Here is a 6,885-nt window from a genome sequence, read left to right on the forward strand (position 1 = left end):
CATTTGCATAATACCTGCCTAATGGGTAATTTGGCACGCCCTCAACACCTGAGGGCGTGCCAACTGTTATCAGGCATTAAATAGGCGTTATCAGTCACTATAAGTACCATATTTGTGGGTCATTAGGGGCCTACTACACCGACGTTTAACAACGTGTTAGAATGTGTTAGGTTTCACTTTCACTTTTACAACGTGGTCGGCAGAGTCAACCTGTTCTCACTTCCAACTTGTCAATAATCGTCGTTTGGTAAGTGCCCCTCGGCATTGGAAACCGATGCACGGAGGCGCCCTTTAGCAACAGTATGTAAACCCGCAGTGTTATTTGACGGTCGGAGCAAGTGACGTAGTATTAAAGTATCAAACAAACACAAGATTTTCAATCACATTAGTCACGTAAGTCATTAGTATCGTCAGCCCCGTGAGTTACGTGAGCCACGAATCAGTGAAGTTAACGTCAACCACGACCGTTTCCTAACCTAAGTGGTTGTGTTGCCTAAACCTAACTACCTGTGAAAATGGAAGTTTAAAGAAGCTTAAAAGGACACTATGCATGTAACAAGCATAAAAGTAACGCAAGAGGGGTACCCCATGCGTCAGTCTCCGATGCCAAGGGGCACTGACCATGCAGCAGTATTTGATGAGTTGGGAGTGAGAATGTGATGGTGTAGGCACTTAAGTCTGATGATGCCTATTTAATGGCCTGATCACAGTCGAATTGGATGCCCTCAAACAAAGCTAGTTAGAGCGGAGCTGGAGCAAAGTCCAAAGAGTTTGATTCGGTTGACCAATCACAACACAGTGGTCCAACTGACCAATCAGAGCAGGCTGGGCTTTTTGGAAGGGGGGGGAGCTCAAACAGAGCGTTTCAGACAGAGGGTGAAAAGAGATGCTGCAGCACAGCCGGTATGAGAAAAATAAAGTCTTTTTTTGAACATTAAAGCATGTAAAGATGTTCTAGTAGAAACCCAAAAATACAAGTATACACCTGAAAAGCAGCACAATAGGTCCTCTTTAAATTTCAAACATGCAGCATTCATCTAAAATGAAATAATTTCCCACCAAGGGAATGCAGGGTTTACAGACAGGAAACTACTCTAAACACACAGATACGAGGTTATGATCCATATCGCATTGCGTGTGGAGAAAAAGAGGGCCGTGAATTTCAATCGCATGTTTTGTTAACATAACCTTGTTTTTTACATATGGTAATCCACAAGGCAAGCACCATGGGGGAAGATCAATAGCATGATAAAGGCAATTGCTTCTGGCAGTGTTGTGGCTCCCACCGAACCACGTCCTTCACCTTGGCGCAGCGTATCAGCTGAAAAACCAACACAATTTCCCATCTTTTTATGAGGTTGCCGCAAACAATTTGAGACCTCCTCAACCTGTGTGGTGTGTTTTACTGCTTACCCTTGCAGAATAATATCAGCCCTGCCTATATGCACCCTTGGAATTGACTCACACATCGCACCCTCCCTCTTAAACAACTGCCGGGCTGCAAAATAGGACACAACTTTGAGTTTCTCGATGCAGTCCTGTGAGATTTTGATTCTTTTTAGCACTGTTTCTTCCTTCCAGAAAAACACTGTCGACGCAGTCCTCATCCTTTTGTTGCTCACTCCTGCAACGCCAAGGCTTCTGATCTGTTATTCTTTTCTTTTCTGCTGCATTCCACCCCCAAAAAAATCCCCCAAGCACGATAAATAAATGATCAAAACACTAACAACACTAACTGTTGATGTAAATCACCTCTTGGATTATTGAGTTTGATGACAGGGCTAAAGCTTTAATCAATAGGGGTAGTTTCACCCATAGATAAATACGGAGCTTGATGATGAAACCCCATGGGATAGATAAAGGCAGCCCTGTAAATGATTTCTTTTGAATGAGTGTGATACTGTGGCATGTCCGGGCTGTTTTTTTGAAGTCAAACATTGTTTCAAATCAACAAAAAGCGGCGAAAGATTTCTGGTTAAAGGAAAAAAGCTTGTGACCGGAATATCACCAGGCGGAGTGATAGGAAAGCCCTCTCCCAACATGCTTCGAGTGAGAATCACCAGCTGAGTATAGCCTCAAACATATGCAAAAAAACACACTTTTTTAAAGAAACCTTTGTCACAAAGACATAAAAAATAATGAGAACAAAACAAAGAGTGTGTGTCGCTCTTCTCCAGAGGTGTAAACAAGTCGATATTCATACCAGACGAGCTCCCTCGTTCTCGCTTGTTTGACTATTTAGTTGTTAGACTCAGTACGATTTTTCAGTTCATTAGCCAGTTCTTCCCAGCACTACATCTAATGGTTAGCATGCATAATTGCTTGTATTTTCAGAGGAGACAACGATGTATCCCCCCTTGCAAATATAAGCTAATACAGTTGTTTGGAATAGTTACACATATACTTCTGTGTTCATGTTGTAAATAGTGAGGGATTCACATCTTAACATCAATTTTTTTTCATTCCCGGATCTTTTATTTTGAAAAGCATCATAGCAGAATGACATGCAGTACTTTAACTCTTTTAAGCTCAGCTGGACCAGTGTGAAAGGACACAGCACAGGAAGTCTTTTTTAGACTCTGACGCTCCAACAAAAGAGGTCAGACGCTGACACGGCAACAGGAAACCAAAGTTCGGCTCATGAGGGGGAAAGAGACAAACTAAGAAAAAGAAATGTACAAAAGAAAAAACGTCCTTTCACACAGACTCCTACAGTGCCGCTCCGCTCTTGATATGCTGCTGTATGGATTTAATTGAAGACATAAATCACATGAAATGTATAAAATGGCACGGAAGTATGCAATTAACGTGAAGTGAAAGTCATCCATTTTCCCCCAGTCACTGCGACGTTTTTTTAAAGTTGTCTTAAAAATCAACAATATGTAGGTTGAAATATGTGTAACAGGCACAGTTGCACTATGGGAAGTGTAGGCTCCAACAAATTTATGCTAGACCCAGATTTGACCCTTTTAAAATCTTGTCGAATGTCCCTCAACTTTGTAAAATTGCATTAATAATTTGTACAAAACTACATTTCCCACTGTTTTTCACTGGTTGTTCCAACAGTATTTGTATTTGGCAACTTTACTGTACTTGACACTTAACCACAAGTTGCTCTTTACAGCAGTTCACTGCTCTTATGATGCTCAGGATGGGTTAAATGCAGAGGTCAAATTTCATCTATATATCTGTTATATATATAACTGATTGTAACATGAAAGTGAAACTGAACGCACAGGACACAAACAGCGGTCTAGTGTTTGGTATCTTTTTGGCTTTTTGGCGCACTTTCTCTGAGCATTTATAGTTAATGGAACGCCCGGAGCGTTTCATACCGGCGCTAAAGGGTGCCTTGGGCGGCAGCACCGAACGCTGTCGGCCGTGTCAAGGCTTCGATATTTGACAACATGGGAATGAGGCTGGTTTAACACCATTTCCTATATATGAATGTACTTTTTTGGCCAAACTATGTTGTTCTCCTTCATGTACATTTCCATATTTAACTAAATAATCTAAACTCAAAGGTCTCCTAGAGACATGTTCACAAGTGTGTGCGAGTTCAAACTAAAATGTCTTCATTTAGTTCAGGAAAGTTCAGACGGACCGACAGACTGGAGGCTTTTAATCTTCAAATAGCAAAAGATTGTATTTCACAAAAGCATATCAATATCTGAGTCCTCAACTGTAGTAAAAACTTTACTGCAATGTAAGGAAACATGCAAGGTCGAGTTAAAATAAGGCTACTGTTATATAAAATGGCAGCATAGCGTGATACCGTAGATTGGTCCACACATTTTCCCTCTCCCTGTCTGCCGTTATTTGCCAGTGACTGAACAAAATGTCAGAACAGTCCACCTGGAGAGCGCCCGGGCAGATGGAGAGGAGTCTCTGCTGGAACTCGAAACTCTTGACAGCATGGGAGTTCAGGAGGCTTGCACAAAACGCCTAGAGGGAGCTGAACAGAAGCCCAAAAAATCTACACATCAGAACCCAGGTATCTACAATGAGGTGCATTTATGTGGAAGAGGAGAGCGCGGCCAAAGGTCTGAAGGCAGCTGAGTGGATTTTGAATGTTGTTTTTTTCCATCCTTGATTACCAGACGCAGAGGGTCGGGAAACAAAGACAGTAGAGGTGCGACCTGCTGTCACTTTCCTATGAAAGCAGTCTTTTTGAAAAATTTAGAAAGGAAAAATATCCATTTTACAAAATTCCCAGTAGATTTAAAACACGACCATGGATGCTGAAACAATGCGGGGCCTATAGGGATTTTTTTAAAGGGCAAAAAAGATGCTGTATATGAGTTTAAAAGATGCAGAAGTTAAAGGATAGAGGATGTAAAAGCACACCATGACCTATTTGGATTGTTTTTCCCAAAAGATTTTTCTGAATTCCAGATATTGGAAAGTCCATTGGGATAACAATGGCAGCTAAAATATTCACTATGAGAGAGCTTATACCTTTAATACTATATGATCAAATGCATTTTTTATAAGAATGTTTTTTCCAAATTCCTGCAGCCGAGTGGAGATGCTCTTCTTGAACAGGCTGTTCTCATACACTGTTTGTAGCTATACCAAGAAAGATTTCTTGTTATAAAGTGAGAAGTTTGTAAGACATAATAACGTTAACATATCTTGTTGTAACGTGAAAAACACCTCGTTATAACAATACAATTTTCACGCTATAACGCTATACTGATCCTTTTTTTTTGGCAGCAATACGCTGCCTAAATTTGTTTCCTGTGAAGCCGGAAGTTTATTTTGAAAAGACTGTATGCATGTAACGAGTGGAAATTGACACGTGTTGCTGGACATTTTGAAGGATAACGCACGAAAAATGAGGAATAACTTTTCACAAGATACCAAACATAAAACTGTGGTGTGAGGATATGTTATCTCGAAATAATAAAGCATATATTTTGCATATATTTACATTTTTTTTCTCCTTTCATTCATATGGTTGGTTTTTGGTAGTAAAACGAGAGACAATTGTCGGCATACCGTATGTGCTGTAGATTTTGATTGTGTTTTTTTATTGTTTTCGGCTCAGTTAATAGGCTCTTTAAAATGATGGATGAAAACACCACCTGCTGAGGCGCATTGTAACAATCACGTTCATAAGTCGCCCAATACTACATCTCTCTAATGAAAATATCAGCCATACGTTCTCATCTGCTTTACATGGTCATAAGCAATCTGCCCCCGCAAGCCTGTTCCTATTCTTGTTGTTGTGGAATTAACCACTCTGTGTTGTTGTGCTGGCAGGCATAGATGTGTTTTTTTTCCAATTACGTACAGTGGAGGGAAGTCTGTAGGGGCTCGGGTCAAGTTCTGTAGGTTTCTAGCCCTTAAGGGCTTGTTATGGATCTCAAACTCATCTCTGTGAGCTGTCTTAACTCCTGCGGTCGACACAGTTTCGACCTTTCCATCCAAGAGCACTTCTTTTTATGGGACGCTGTGGGTGCAGACGAGTGGTGGGGGGTGTTATTCCTATTTATTTTTTTTTCACCAGCGCTGCATTTATGTTGACAGTTAATTTAAGCGGATCAAGGTGTCCAGTTGCCTTGTCTAAAGCAAAGGCTTAGTATGACAAATAGCAGGGCAGTAAACTCCAAAGTCTATCTCTTCAGCTGCACTGCCCACTCTCTGTCTGCGAAGATTAACCTTTCCGGCTCTGGTGACACGGTTTCGATTATTTCCATAGTCGGCCTCGGAGCGGCGTGAGCGGAGAGCGCAGCCTGGATTCACAGGATCCTGACAAACATCCCTATTTCAATTTAGAGAAAAGAAGTGAGACCAAAGACTGAAGAGCAGAGAGAGAAAGCCGTGAGAGAGGAGGAGGGAAGATAACTGCTGCCATGTTCAGACTGCTTTACTGTATGTCTTCTCTTCTTATATAAGGGCATGCAACTTAATCTTTCTATAGCACAATAACATTTATCCTTGGCAGGTACAGGTTTGAACTTTGAAACATTTATATGTTTGTTATCATCTAAATTGTCCTCCATACACCTCCTATTGGGCCTTGATTTTTTCTGTAGGCCCTTTTAGTAAAAGACATGCAGGTTAGGTTAATTGTTGACTTTAAATTGTCCGTAGGTGTGAATGTGAGTGTGAATGGTTGTCTGTCTCTATCAACCACCTACTCTCCAGCTCATGGCCTTCTCCTTGCCTGACTGTTTTAAACATGTTGCCGGCATAATCAGTTTGCAGTCCACCCCAGCCAAAGGTAATTAGGGGGAATGTAATAGGGGCTGTGTTGTGCAGCTTTGAAGGCTCCTTGCTGAGCTGGAGAGGACTAACCACTGAATCAGCACGCCACTGCCAGAATATAATGCCATATTATGTCTTAATAATGGGGCCGCTCGGGGAAAATAAGAGGGGATTCTTCGGTGTTGACAAAACCATAAGGTTTGGGAGATCCTCACACAGCATCATTTGATAGTGAGGCAATTACTGAATGTCCTCAGTAGTGGAACTCTAGGAAATATTTCAAGGTAGTTCACATTGTGTGTTGTCAGTGTCATGAAATTATGTTCCAAATATGAGATTTTGTATGTATATGCAAATGCATTTTTGACATTTAAGGTTTGGGATTTGACACCATTTTAGCAAATCTAAATCTGTTTATTGGATTTGAATAATATTCAAATATATTAAAGGACCAGTGTGTATGATTTAGTGGCATCTAGTGGTGTGGTTGCAGATTGCAACCAACTGAATACCCCTACGCTCACCCTTCCCTTTCTAAGACTGCGTCAACAAGAGCCGCTGAGATAGCAGCGTAACATGGTTGCGATCAGCCCCAGTGCAAATCTTTTCTTGGACCCACACCCCCAAAATTAAGCGCACACTCAACCAATCCAAACAATTACAAAGCAGACA

Source organism: Sebastes umbrosus, chromosome 24, assembly GCF_015220745.1.
Source record: "Sebastes umbrosus isolate fSebUmb1 chromosome 24, fSebUmb1.pri, whole genome shotgun sequence".
Taxonomy (NCBI): Eukaryota; Metazoa; Chordata; class Actinopteri; order Perciformes; family Sebastidae; genus Sebastes; species Sebastes umbrosus.